This window comes from Phasianus colchicus, chromosome 6 (assembly GCF_987193195.1).
Source record: "Phasianus colchicus chromosome 6, bPhaCol1.hap1.1, whole genome shotgun sequence".
NCBI lineage: Eukaryota > Metazoa > Chordata > Aves > Galliformes > Phasianidae > Phasianus > Phasianus colchicus.
In genome coordinates, this window is record NC_143441.1 from 29,168,414 (window position 1) to 29,184,128 (window position 15,715).

A 15,715-nucleotide genomic window follows, 5' to 3' on the forward strand; every position below is an offset into this window, starting at 1 on the left:
GCAGGTAGAAAAGTGTCTGTTTCAGACCATCAGGTAGGCAGAAATGCTCAGGAAAGCCTTATTACATCACTCAGTGTTGTAATTACATCTCTTGTTAACGTTGTCTGTGTGCCCTCTGACTGAAATCTCAGCGATGACTGAACTACATTAACTGGGAGTTTACTTGTTATGTGACATATTTATATAATTTCAGCATACAGCACTAAGAAAACAAATTAATTTGCCCACACACGATATAATGATGCTTATTAGCTGTAATCACAGCTGCTTGTGAACACAAAATATAGCACATAAACAATACTAAGAGAAAACACCAAGAGCCAAACAATGTGCTGTGACAGAAACATCTTATTTTACAGCTAAGCCATAACAATCCACACAATGCTTTTTCCTTACTGCACAGTAGGAGGTGGCAGTGTTATTGAAGAGACACACAACCAAAAAATAGCTTTTCTTCATCTGCTTATGTCAAGTACATTCCTGATGTCTACTGCCAAAGCACCAAAATAGCTCCCGACTTTTCATGATCCATCCCCCAAGATCTCCACAGCTCTATACCTTGCAAGGTAATAGTTACAGCCATTTCTTCTGTGAGTCCCAGTCTCCAAGGGCTTTCCTCTTAAAGGCAGTCCTGTTTCCATGAAGCTTCTTGATACTTATTAAAATAAAAGCTTCCTGCTGCAGCATGGGAGAGAAGAGTGAAGGCTGCTTGTAAATGCATGAAGATCTGCCTTAAAAGTTGTTCACACCTCTAAGTTTGCAACGTAAGTATGTTGCATAGACTGTAAATTAGGCCTTCCAGTATAACTTGTTTCCATATCTTAAAGACAGTTGAATTTGCTGCTTTGAAAAAAAATCTTTAACAATAATTCTTCTGAAAAATTCGAATTGATGCTTGGTCAGTGTCAAATGACCTGGAAAACTGTTGGTTCAGAACAACTCACTTCATCAGGAACTTGGCCAGGCTGGTGACAGAGAGGTGATATGCAGCAGCTCCAGGAGCCAATGGAAGTTAGAGATGGGTGAACCACAAAATCCATATTTGTCTCAATGTATTTTTTTTCTCATAGTCTTTTTATACATTTATATGTAAATTTATACAAAGAATCACTTATGGTGCATAAGAAGAAACAGCAAAAAGAGTTCCAGAAACTAGATTGAAGAATTCTAAGGAATAATCCACTACAAAAATAGATTTAAATAGGATACCAAAGTTGAAAGAACTGCTTCCAGCAAAAACTAATCTTACATTAGTACTACAGTCAAACTTACGGGAGATACCTAAGGATGGACTGCAGTCCATCCCTGTTCAGTTGTAAATACATCTTTCCATGAGAAACAGATTTTAATCCCACTTAGTTCAGTAGGTCTTTAGATGAATAACATCTTACATTCAAAATTCAGTAATTTCCAGTGATTCATATCCAGGGTTTGTTGATATTGGCAATTAATCCTAATACATAGCAGGATCCTGCTCATGTCTGTAAATCTTGCCTGAAGCCATCTAAAAGGTGGATATCTATTAACAACTAAGATAATATCATTCCTCATGATCATATAAGTAGTTATTTCCCATTGAAAATTTGAATGAATAAGGTTGGGTGAAGGAATAACAGCAAAATAGATTGTGTAAATAAAGTCCATAAGGTTATTTCAAAGATTTTTTAAATAAGTCCTTTGTCATTTTGTTTTTACATCTATTATATTGCACTCTTCAGCAGTAGAAAACACTATTCTGTTGTAAAGTATTTAGATGCATTAGGCTAAAAGGATGTGTTCCCTTTTCAATAGCTACCATTTGTTTAGAAATTGAATAAAGAAATCATTTTAATATCTGTTCTTTACTCAAGAGTAACCTCTCATAAATGGTCTATTATTTATTCCTTCAGAGCTTATTAAATATACAACATTGCTTGCATCCTGCAGGTTACTTACTTCAGCTCATTATTAGAGACAAATGCAATTAACTTAAAACAAATTTGATATATGCATACATTTTTGAGGACATAACCAGTGCCACTGTGCTGGAAAACAGAATTCAGCCCAGGTTCTTCAAAACAGAAACTCCCAGAGAGAATCACCTCAAAAACTGATGACAGCTTGGCTTCATATATTAACTTTCAGCACATAAGCAAGCGTGGCTAGAGCTGTCTAAGTGCAGCTTTGGGCAGTGGGCATGAATATCCACATTGCAAAGGCTTTGCTATTGTCAGCCTCTTATTCTTATCTAACAAAGAAAAGAAAATAAGATTGCAAAAAAATTTTATCAAACTACCACAGCAAAAAATAATAATAATAATAATAATAATAATAATAATAATAATAATAATAATAATAATAATAATAAAAAAAAACTGAGTAAGGATTTCTGAATGTTGCTTAAATTATCAACATGTAGTAATGCAGATGATGATTCATCTTTCTAAATCAAAGAAAGGCTGTTCTGGAACAGCTCAGTTCTGGTACCCAGTGCCTGACTCTGGGCATCAATATCCCAAGGACCATTACTTGTAGGTGCCTGCCATTGTCACAAGTGGTTTACACACTGGGATAAGTTTTTTCACTGTTTCATCAGTGACATATTTCCTGAAATATCTCTTCCCATAAAACTTTAATTTAGTGAAGTCATTTATCAGTGACAGTACTCTAGCTGAACTTGGAGCCAGCACACTGCAGTTCACCAAAGCTAATCAAGACTTTCGTTTTGCTTCAGAGTAAAGTATCTGTATCAGACTATGCTATGTGCACGTTTCCCCACATGCATTCATCTTTCAGCTTTACTGCATGCAATATATATCAGAGCAGCTGTAATCATCCCACCCAGACCAAGGTAAATCCTAGTACCTCTCACCTCCTTGTCTCTGCATGAGCCCGAAAGCTCAGCAGATTCCCCCCTTCTTTGCATTTATATTCAGCTAAAAAACACAGTTTGGCACTGCAGAGCTTTGGCTCCTTAGCACTGAGAAGAAGACAGGCAGACCAGTGGTGACACAAAGACTGTATAGAAAGGCTGTGTGAATCATTTTGAGACTGACTCCCTCCAAATGTGTAATGCATCTAGCACAAATGCTTAACACCCTCAGATGAGGTAGGATATCATAGCAGTTGGAGCACCTGAGAGTGGCAGTTACATTAAAAATCATCCAGAGAGTGCTTACATTAAGAAAAGCTTCTCTGTCCTTCCTAGCTTAGTTCTATCTCACTCTTTTGCAGGCATAGTCCATCACCCACCCAGGCTCTACCTCTCCTTTTATCTTCCTTCTTCTCTATGTTACAGGTTTGCAACAAATTGTTTTGTTTTCTCTCTCCTAATCTCCTCACCCACCTGTGAAAGTGCATCAAGCTGAGCTGAGAACCAGACTTTTTCAATTTGGAGAAAAAAGGTCCACAAATGAAGTTAGCCAGCTGTAACCAAGCAGGGATGGATGTGCTGAAAAACTTCACAATGAACTGCAGGTGAATATCTGGGATGTGGCTGTCAGAGAGGCTCCCATCATCTCTGACTCTATCTGGCATAGACCCATAATGCCATTCAATAGTCTTTGTCTAGAAAAGGCTCCCCTAAGAAGCACAACATCCCACATAAGTGAAAAAACTAGAAAAGTGAAATAGCTTTCTAGACTTTGTAATATCTCATTTGCTAATGTATTCTAGGTTTTCACACTAAGATGCAACGAAGCAAGCAAAAACCTATTTTGTATCCAGAAAATGAACACTTAAATGATATGTATTTTGTAACTCATTAAGTAATCTGCTTGCCAATCAGGATTGCTATAATTAAGGTATCTGGCTAAAACTGAATGGTTCCGTTTAATTAATCTCGTGTACTCTGTGAGCTCACACCAGTAGATTTATTTCTCATGATACTTACACTGACATTTATATGTGATGTTAATTTCTGTGTGTCATGTTAAATTACCTGTGAAATATTGTTTTACAGAATCTGATAAAAATAATGTGATTGGTTAATTCGAAATGAAGTAAATTGACTTTGTTTTTATGAACTGATAACACGACCTGCTAACAATCCCATCTCATTTGCAATGCTGCTCTTCACTCTGAGGCCTGTGCACATCAATGGGAGTCAGCCAGAGCACGTCCATCCTGTGTTATATTCCCAGCATGATTGCCTTGTGTTCCCTCGGTGAACTAGAGCAGGCACATCATAAGATATTAGGAGGAAGTTTTTCACACAGAGGTTGGTGACGCACTGGAACAGGTTGCCCAAGGAGGCTGTGGATGCCCCATCCCTGGAGGCATTCAAGGTCAGGCTGGATGTGGCTCTGGGCAGCCTGGTCTGGTGGTTGGCGACCCTGCACATAGCAGGGGGGTTGAAACTAGATGACCTTTAGGTCCTTTTCAACACAGGCCATTCTATGATTCTATAAAATATCGTAGTTTGCAGATTCGATTTCGCTGCAAGACCCAAAAGCTGCAGTGCACAGAGGGAAGCCCATGCTCTGATGGGAATGCAAATGAACTCAAGCTCATAAAAGTCCAGGCTGACTTGAAAAAGTGTAAGCAAATAATGGAAGGCTGGAGCAGGGAGTGGCAGGGGGGTGTTCTGGAAATTTATTCCAAGTTTTACCTGGGGTTTGCAACGTGTTAAGTTGTAAGGGGCAATGAAGGGAGTTATGACGCACTCCAGCTCTTTGTTCCAGGGCTTCTGTTTTACTGTCAGCAGGTAAAACTGTGTGTAAAAAGTAACTGCAAACAGTAGGTATATGCAGCTGTGAGCTGAGGAGCTACCGAAAGTACTAACATGACACCTATGTAACTAGCAGATTTCCAGAGTTTCTGAAGCACAGATTGAAAACAGAAATATGAGAGCCGTCAGAGCTGCTCTATGGACTGAGCATGAATGAGCACAGTGGTTTCAGCTAGTGTGTATGCAAGCAAGAAACTGATTAACAAAACATGCTGAGTGCATTCATCCCTACGAACAAATTAATCTGAAATTTGGAGACGGGCATAATGGATAATAGCCCATTTCTGTACATATCAATATCCCGCCAGCATCAGGTTCCCCACCCACAGGGCTGGTGCCTGCTGGGCAAGAGAACTCTTCCCAAAAGCAGTGAAGCTGCCATGAGTCACTGTGATGAACAGCAAAGGGCAGCAGCTCATCCTGTGAAGAACAGGTCTAAAAATGTTTTCCTTTTTCATCAGCAAAATATTGTTGCACTGGAAATCATTGAAGTTTTCTAATACAAAAAAAAAAGTTTCAGGAGCTTAGGGCTGTAGAGCAAAGCAAGGGCTGTAAACCTGTTTCTAAATGAGTTAATTGACAGGAAACCAGGATGAACATATTTTCCAAGGGCATGAGGAGTAATGTGGTTTCACAACAGAAATTAGGTCAAATCCATCAGAGCTGGTATCTTGTTACAGGGACCTATTCATAACAGATATACCATTGCCATACATTTCACAATTAAAGCAAATTTTGAAGAACAAATAGGAAAAACACAACAAAAAGAATGAGTCGTATTTGACATGGATCAAGGACAGGGCAGAAAATATCCAGCCTCTCCCCAAAAAAGTCACATAGATCAGGTTTCATGCAGGAATGTCAAAGGTATCTTTTAAATAAGAGGGAAAGGAGAACAGAGGAGAGGAGAGGAGAACAGAGGAGAGGAGAGGAGAACAGAGGAGAGGAGAGGAGAACAGAGGAGAACAGAGGAGAGGAGAGGAGAACAGAGGAGAGGAGAGGAGAGGAGAGGAGAGGAGAGGAGAGGAGAGGAGAGGAGAGGAGAGGAGAGGAGAGGAGAGGAGAGGAGAGGAGAGGAGAGGAGAGGAGAGGAGAGGAGAGGAGAGGAGAGGAGAGGAGAGGAGAGGAGAGGAGAGGAGGCCAGTGCTACTTTAGCTATGCTGCACCAGCAGGAGTCTGAATCTGCGTTTGCTGCATTTCAGCTCTCAGCTCCTTCCCACCCTCTCCCTGACCCCACCAGCCAAAAGCGGAGGGTTTAATCTAAAGGGATCTCCTTCTGCAGGGATCATAATCTTTAATCAATCTACATTTTATGGTGGTGAAGTACACACACCTTCAGCTAACCAAAGTATTTGAGGGAAATCGAGTTTTTTATAAAACCAGAACTATTCTGAATCAAGACAAAGACTTTTTTTTTCTTCCCAAAGAATATATTTTTAAATTATTTATTTGAATTTCAGCACTGATCCATTAACTTCTCAGTGATAATAGGGAGCATGTTGCTTCTTGTGCTACCGTGCTTACGTATAGCAGTTGCCAGATTTGGTAATTTTCTGTTTACAGGAAGCCAACATTTATCAGTCATTAGTCTCTCTCCTTTTCATCCTTTTGCGGCAAGGAGCGATCTGTATTTTCTCCAGTGGAGTCACTGAAGTTTGTAAACCATATAGCCTTGAATCTGATATTATTCACGATGGGAATGCTCTCTCAAATTAACTTATTGAAGAGAAATGTAAATCAATTATGTTTACAGCTCTCAACAAACAGAATTAAAATCTTCCACCAGTCTGCTTCCAGCTCCTAATCATCTGAGTGATTAACCCAGGGCCTGGGATTTGCAAGGGAGTATGAGATGAATTGGCTTGTCTTCATTATCGGACATGGTTCCACTATTCCCAAGGTGTCCTAGAAGAAACAGGCAAGCAAAAAATCCCCCTTAAAATAATTATCCTTTAAACAATGGATAACACCCACCATCGTAGCTTAGGGCCCATGCACGGGGTGCGTGCCAGTCAGAAGGTTTCTCTCTGGAGGCTGCTGATGAGGAAAATCCCAGGCCAAGAACGTGTGTATGGTCAGAGCAGCTCTGCCAGTGTGCTCATGGGGGGGGCATGGGTGGAGGTGCGATAGATAGCAGCACAGCTCTTGGAAACAAAGAGCAGCGGCCAAAGGGGAAAGCTCACAGTGCTATTACCTCCCCATTACAGCGTTTTAATACTGACCCGGCACGATCCACCCATCAAGCCCATGGCGGCTGTGCAGCTCACCTCCTCCACATCCTTACTCAAACCTTTGCTCATTCAGGAGCTCGGAAAATATACAGGCAGTACTGATATCTATAAACACGGCATTTGCTGGCTTGTCACACTGATAGAATGTCACCCTTTATTTATCTCAACCTTATAATCAGAAAGTCAGAATTGCAGTAAGTGGAATCTTTTCTATCCGCTGTTTTAAAAGGTCTAATTATTTTATTACTCGTTGTATGTACATGCAGATAAGTAATAATTATTCTGAGTATTATCCTACATAGTAGAGGCAGTTAATGCTCAGAGATAATAGCACGCAGACAGCTCATTATGCCAATTTGTACTAAAATAACAGGGAATTATTAATTCTTCTGAAAAAACTCACTTGAGTTGGATAATAGCAATTTTCAATCACTTCTTTATTTGCTGAAAAATTAAACTCTGAGCAGCAATGATTTCTGTGATGGATCACTACACGCTTTCATGCTGGATTCAGAGCAGAATCAGCTGCCCAAGGTTTATGAAGACAAATTCATATAAAGCTATGCTAAAATAAAGACGATCCTGTTTATAAATGGCCTGCTTACAGGAAACATCATTTACTATTCTGTACTGCTGACTACTGAAAAACTCGATGAGAATGAGGAGGGCGAAGTCTTCCAGCATCACAGAATCACACAACATCAAGGTGCAGAAAACCAGTTGGGCACTGGGCAGGTTTGGTTTCTCCGAGACTGAGGTTATGCCACAGAGCAGGAGAATGGCAACCTGACAAAAATACACCAGCTTTATTCCTTGGTAATCCCAAAGATCTCTGTGCTCCCTGGTGCACCAGCAGGGAGTGTGCCAGGGACTCCTGGCTGCACACTTACATCCAAGGAAAGAAAATCATTCACAGAGGAAGAACAAAAATAAATCCTCCATGGTCAAGGAAGACTTTATTTCAAGGCTTTTTGTCTTGGATCCCTTGGACTCTCATTCTGCAGTGAAAAGAGAAAATCACCACTGTAATGAGCAGCTTCATAGCTCACTTCTGCTCTTGACAAAAACTCATTCATTTGCATCTTTTTTCTGCACCAGCATCTATCCATATGCCCAGAGAATGGGAGGGTTCCTCTAAAACACATGAAATACTGTTCCTGCCTCCAGGCAGGCATTACAGACTTTGCACTTCTTATCTCCCAGCACAGAGGAATGTGAAGCAATTTGCTGTTGGCTTTGCTTTATCCCTACACCAGACACTGCCAGCGTTTTGGACAGACCTACAGCACTGACCCATTTCCTCACTGGCACAAACAACACCAACCTGGTTCTGTGTGTGCAGGTGAACTGTGCCACCACCTCCACCATACGGGGGATTTATTGTAGGAAAGGTGTTTTCCAATTTCCTGTGCTCCAGATAGACGATGGCAGTACTGGTTGCAAATCTTATTTCCTCTGCACTGAAGCACTGATGAGTCCCTTTTCTGTAGATTACAAAGGACATTTTTATCATTCGAGTTGCAGGAACCAGCAACATAACTCAATGGAATATAGTACCTCCATAAATATTTCACTGGAACATGCCAACCACTATAAATTGTTCATACGGCTACTTCCAAATTCTTCTGAAGCACACTGCACATCAAATGCATTATAAGACCTTTGTTCCAAAGCCACAAAAAAGGAACTGTCTGTCCCATATGTTGGCAAAGAGAAGAGAACACCATCACAGCTTTGCTCAGGTGCACTCCTCAGCAGCATGCCATCCGCAAGCTCTGGGTCACCCCTGGATTTTGGTGACATGCCATCCAGGCAGAGCACCATACAGAGAGCGGAAGAAACTCCAGTTTATGGCAAAGGCTGTGTCTCTAGCGATGAGCTCCATTCCTCAAACTTGATCCTGCTCTGCCGTGCTGCCCAAAGGCAGCAGAGTGGGGATGGCAGATAGCGGGGGAGCAGCAGGGAGCAGCAGCAGGCCGGCTCATCCCACTGCAGATCTGCCTCCAGGGCAGATGTGCTCCAAGGTACGTAATACATCTTTAGATCAGCACAGGGTCTGAGAATTGCTAAAAAGAAATAAAATAACCTGTCTGGGGGCTTGTTGTCCAACTTCATTAAAAACAGTGCAATTTTTATATAAAGATTTGAATTTTTAGGGGTATTTTCTTTGAATAGTTTATATTGGACACCTTACCTGTTACCCTGAGGCTGAAAAATCCCAACTTGGAAATGCTTTGATCTCAGATCTGTAGGTGCCTGAGAAAGACAGCAGTAACACGCACTGTTCTGCCACAAGGGCAACATAGAAGAACAATTCACAGGAAAGGAAAATCTGAGCACATCCACACCAAAGGTAATTTCCAAGAGATTCACTGGCTGCCCATGACAGAGAGATGGGACAAACACTCATTTCTAACACCTCTAGAATGTGTTAAAGATGTCAGGGAAGCTCACAGCTTCCTTGCAATAACAGTGGAGACCCCTATTATCTGAGCAGTGGTGATCATAGAGTCACAGAATCCTTTGAGTAGAAAGGGTCCCTTAAAGGTCATCTAGTCCAACCCCCCTGTAATGAGCAGGGACACCTACAGCTACATCAGGCTGCTCAGATCCCCCTCCAGCCTGACCTTGATCGTCTCCAGGGATGGGGCATCCACCACCTCTCTGGGTGACCTGTGTCAGTGCTTCACTACCCTTATCATAAAAAACTTCTAACTAATCTAAATCTCTCCTGTTTTAATTTGAAACCATTTCCCCTTGCCCTGCCACAACAGACCCTGCTAAAAAGTCCATCTCCTCCTTTCTTCCCTCCTCTTCCACATGGGGTCGATGCTTCCCAGTCCCTACCACCACATCCTTTGGGCCATGAAGGAAGTAGCAGGGCTGTGATGTCCCAGTGATGTTTAGAAAGAAACCAAATGAAAGCTAGAGCATATGGTTCAGTTTTTAAAGACAACTAAGCATTATGCCTTGTATTCCCAAAGCATCCATACTAAAACACACGCTGCATGGCATGCTGTTAATCATAACAGATATTGCAAAACAGCAGTTAAATTCCACAGGTAGCACTGATATTTCATGTTATAGCTCTTCCCAGTTCCCTTTAGGCAGGAAACAAAGTTTTGCTCTTACAAATTACTCCACCATAACTAATCACATAGTGATCTGTTTGATTAGAAGGGTACACATGGCAGTGATTAGACCAAGCATGACTGTACATCACATAATGTTTACATGACACATCCACAGAACTGTACACACATCTCATTCCACACATTCTCTTCAGGAGTAAGCATAACATTATTCTTTGTTTAAATCTTTCTTTCCAGCGTGGCATAGCCCAGGCATTCTCAGTTTGTAGCATCTCATTTACTTACAAGAACTTTGTACAGATGCCTTAAGAACCCCCAGTGGTGTTGGTTGGCCATGGGCAGCTGCCAGGTGTGCACCCAGCCATACCACCAGCTACCACCAGGAGTACAGCAGACTCAGCTTGGGGAAGACGAATGCAATGTATTGCCAACTGATAGAAGAGTAGAGCAGCAAGAACTGAAAAGAAACAAAGCCTGCTGGATATTGGTTTTGAAATAAATATTCACGTTGCACCATGTCAATATCATATAACCAGCTTTTACAAGGTTTTCTCTAACAACACATGCCCCTAGGCATTCCAGGTCAATACCTCTTGCTTTGTCTCACTGTGTAGGTATTACCAAGCTACACAATGAGCTCAGAAATGAGCTTTTATACTGACAACTTGCAAAATGACTGTCACAGTTTGAGAGAAGGAATTTAACCAGTAATTCCTGTAACATGTCTCCTGGCAATCACTGCTGTTTATTTTTTCCTCAGAGAGCTGTTTGCCATACTCTAAATCAATGCTAGCCAGCACAAAAGACAGCACAACCTCAGCCCAACTGCTTTTACTGCATAGAGGCTATTGGAACTGCTACCAGATAGCCAAGAGGGCAGCATGTGCTTTGGGAGCCAGCTGGCACTTAGCAGAGCCAGTGTGAACTGAGGAAGAGAGAACCAAGAGATTAGCTTCATATGGCTTACTGATCCTGGAGCACCTCCATTTGGTGAAATGCTGCTTCTGAACTAATGCACAACTACTGGTGGGGAAGCACAGTGATTCAGCCATGACCTGCAACAGACACATATGGCCATTGTGATATTACCTCCTTACAAAGTTAACACCTATAAGGAGATTATAGAGAAGAGGATGTTGGTCTCCATTCTCAGGTGATAAGTGATAGGACATGAGGAAACAGCCTCAAGCTGTGCCAGGGGATGCTTAAGCTAGAATATTTCTTCAATGTATATTTAGGCATTGGAACAGTCTGCCCAGGGATGTGATGGAGTTGCCATCCCTGCAAGAGGATTGAGATGTGGAAGTGGCAGTAAAGGTCATCATTTTGTGGTTTATTTCATTGTGTTTATACTGATGGCTGGACTTGATTTTAAGTCTTTTCCAACCTAAATGGCTCCATGGCTCTGTGACAAACAGAAGGAGGTGCTGATGGATCTGGATAGTTAGGGATGGGGCCATGCAGCCTTCTCATGTGTTCCTCCAGCCTCAATGCTCATAAAACCAAAGGGATATTTCTCCAAAAAGCTCTGACACCTCTTTGATCTCACTGTGTTAGGGATGTCTTCTGCCACTGATCCAGTAAATCCTGTGCCATATAATAGCTTTAGCCTGGCAGAATCTCGCTCTTTGGTGCAGATGCAGCATTTTTTGAAAGGGCAGTCTGTTGTGCTTAAGACACATCATTTTTTGAAATCTTAAAGCTGCTTTCAGAACTATTCCTAAGCAAACACTGCAACAATCTACTTATTGTAGCAATGTGATCAGGCACACTTCATGCTTTAATCAGGCAGTACAGAAGAGCACAGACTTCATGCAGTGTCTCTGTATCCATGCCAATCACATATACAAAACAAACTGATAACACATTGGTGTTTTGCTACACAGCCATGCAATTTTTGAGTAGATTTTGCCTCAGGGAGCGGACTAGCAAGGGAAGACTCTCACAACTATTTAGAAGGTTGAGTCTCAAAATTCATATCCATGTTGTCCTAAAAAACTGATAATAGAGCAAATACAGGTAGGTCTTATATTAGAATACATCACGCTGTTCTCTGCAGACACCTGATGATGACATGCACGAGCTGAGGGGCTTGGAGCAGTGACTGTGGACTGGGAGCACTCGATCCTTCCATGCCTTGCAGCAAGTGTTCCTCATGTCCCAGGTCCTCCTCCACCCCCCTTCCCATCTCTGGAAAGGGCTGTTCTGTTTCAAAGACTTTTTCCTTCTTTTCCTGTCATCTGTGTCCTTCTTTGAGATGCTGCTGGTAGGACACTCAGATTATAATCTCACACACCAGAGGTTTTCGTTTGTACTTTTCTTTTGTTTTTGTTTTGTGGGGTAAGGGGTGAGAGGTGAGGAGTGTGGAGAGGGGGCCACAAGATGGAGGAGATGGCAGAGTTGGGAACAGAACAAGTGACTGCTGCACAAACTCAAGCCCTCATAGCAACAACAAGAAGTGTTTTCCTCCCTCAGTTTTACAGATATCACCATTCTCACTTCCAATACCATCCATGTAGAATATGTGCACTGAAAAAAAAAAAAAAAAAATCAACTTCTGATAGCTGTAAACACAAATCATCTGGCCAAAACAGCGATATATGAAATTACTGTATTATCCTAATGGATTGTTTGAAAGCACTGTGCATCAACAGCTTTGATGATACTTCCAATTGTATGAAAAGGGTTACGTTCCCCTGAGAGGCTGCATCTTTGAAAGCATTTCTGGTACTTGGATTACATCTTCGGGTGAATGTAAATGGAAAGTTGATTATATAAATGTAAAGCCCCTTACCTGTCTGGGAACTGAAAATCGCCTTCTTTTACAAGCATACAATCAGTGAAAAAAAGGCTTTCTGTTTATATATATAGAACTGAATTGCTTTTTTTAAAGGAACTGAGTTCTTCTGTGCTTTTAAATTAGGTAATGTCATGTCTTTTTATTCTGTGATAATCTGTAATTTGTCAAAACTGTTACAGCTAAATGAGAAGCTGTAATTGTTCAGGTATTTACCTGAGCCATCACTGCATGTCAAGGCAGCCACAGCCTCAGAGAAGCTTGATCTTTGCAACACATTATCCATAGCAATCCATAAAACACATCCTTCTCCATAGCAATCACAGCTGTTTCTCTGAAAGAAGCAGACAGCAAGGCAGGCATCAAACATAAGCTGAAAATGATGATATTGGAATGTCTACGGCCATTAAAACTGTAGTCCTCAAAATGTGTTACAGGCAACATAACGCCTGTGAGATCTTCCACTATTACTTCAGGTTCAAAGTAAACAATAATGGGACAAGGAGTAATGGCCTGAAACTTGAACATAGGAAGTTCTATGCTTCTATGTGTGGAAGAACTTCTTTACATTAAGAGTGACGAATCACTGGAACAGGTTGCCCAGAGAGGACATGGAGTCTCCTTCTATGGAGATATCCAACCTGCCTGACACTCTCCTTTGTGACCTAATGTAGGATAACTGCTTTAGTGGTGGGTTGGACTTGATGGTCCTTTTGAGGTCACTTTCAACCCGTGATTGCATGGTTCTGTGAGTAAGGTTGATGACAACAGTTGGAGGAGGTCTGACTGCTCAATACTGCTATCTAGGAGCCAGTGAAATTTTAGCTTTTGAATCATCAGTGAATAACCATCTACTCATAAATACAGATCCAAGAAAAAATAGAAAGCCCACTAGTAATTCAAAAAGATTAAAGCAACTCTAAATAGCTGAGGAATGTAACTCCTTCATGAATTATGCTATTTATTTTTAAGATAGAAAGAAAATTTACCAATAGCTACTGCTAGACAGTCAGTTAAAAGAAAAAAAAAGAAGACGAACTCACAACACTGAAGTAATAAAACACTGGAAGAATGACTATTTTGTTGTTCTTGTTGAGATCTATAGCTGTATTTTGCATATCCACAGTGTGATAACTTTCAGAGAGGCGTATTTCTCAAAACCGTTTGCTGATACCACCTCAGCCCACATGTCTTGTGCAGCCACCACAACCTCCCACTCATTTCTGCATCCTGCCAGCTGCCAGGCAATCACTCAAGGTGTTAGCACAGACAAGGTCCCACCAAGTTAACCAGTGAACTTTGTCACTCACTTTTAGCTCCCAACGGCCAATGAATGAAGGATCACCCAAGCACAAAGGGTCATCCTTAATGGATGAGCTGAATGGAGTGAAGGAGTTCTTGTGAGGCTGGTAGCGGCTTTTCAATCTTCATCTGCATAAAAGCAAATGGCTTATACAAAACATAAAAGCACAGTTTAAAACTTTGTACTAATTTCTAATGTGCTTATAATTATCTTTCTTTTTTTTTATTATAATTCATTATATTTTTCATAAGATAATTAGTATCTTTTCCCTAAGCAAGTATTTTGCCACTTCAAATCACCAACTGCTTGCAGTTCTGAAGTAATTTTGATGGATGCTTTTCTTTGTTAATTATCCATCCAATACCGTGTAAAATTCCCCATAAAAAGTATCCCATGCCTTCAAAACAAAAGCGTCACTCCCTGCCTTCCTTAACTAATGGCTATTGATAAATGCATACATTTATTTGCTGCCTGGATCACAGGATATCTTACTGCTTGCACTGGCTGTGTTGGAATCAGCCATCCTTAAAGGCGTTTTGCTCCTTCATGTGGTATTTTGGCTTTTGTAAGAGTTGTTTTAAACAGCAAGAACACAAATGCAGTACAGAACACTGACTACTACTGGGAATGAAAGAAAATAGTTAATAGAAAATGGTGTGCGCAGATGTTTGCCTAATCTCCAATTCACTTAGGTCTCATTTCAAGCTTGAATTTTTCATACCAAAGAGCAATTTTTCATTATGAATTAATTTAGCCTCCAGAAATGTGTGTTACCTACATACATATGAGCAGATACAAAAGTATTAGTTTCTAGTTTTGTATTTTTTAACTAGCTCAATTAAACTCACAAATTGCCTAAGAAATGTTAATCATGGTCCCATATCATAGTATTCCAAAGAAATTTGAAACAATGTGGATGCTGAAATTAGACAAGCATATAGCAGTCCAGGAGTGGGACCAAACCCTGCTGCCAAACACCTGAACACTGTTTCTGAATTGAGTAGATCCAGTGAGGAAATTACTGGTTACTGTAAATCTGAAGGTGCAATACAGTATATCCTTCTGCTTTAAATTCTGGAGTTGGATTAGATCTTTACAGCCTTTGAAGGCTATAAAGTTCACTACCTGGTGTAGGGAACCTGCTTTGGCAGGGGGGTTGGACTCGATGATCTCTGGAGGTCCCTTCCAACCCCTACAATTCTGTGATTCTGTGAAGTATAAAAGGCTGTGTGTGAACAACAGCACTGGAGAGAGTCTCCAGGCTTTCTGCACACATCCCATCTGCTTCTCACACTGTTACTGAGGTGAGGCCCAGGTAAGCAGTAGGTCAGAAGGGAGCTGCCATTCTCTCCGTGTCCTTGAAGTGTCAAGACCCAAGATTTGGAAACCCCAGCCCTGCAGCCTGGGTATCATCTCTGCCCTTTAATCTCTGTTTCGATTAGGCACTTTGCAACCATCCCTTGATGCTAAAGGATGCTCTTATAACACAAAAAGCAGAGCTGCCAAAGGAAGATGTACTGCAGTAACTGCAAGCATACGTTACGCTGGAGTCTAGAAGTTGACCTTTTAATAGAAATAAGCAAC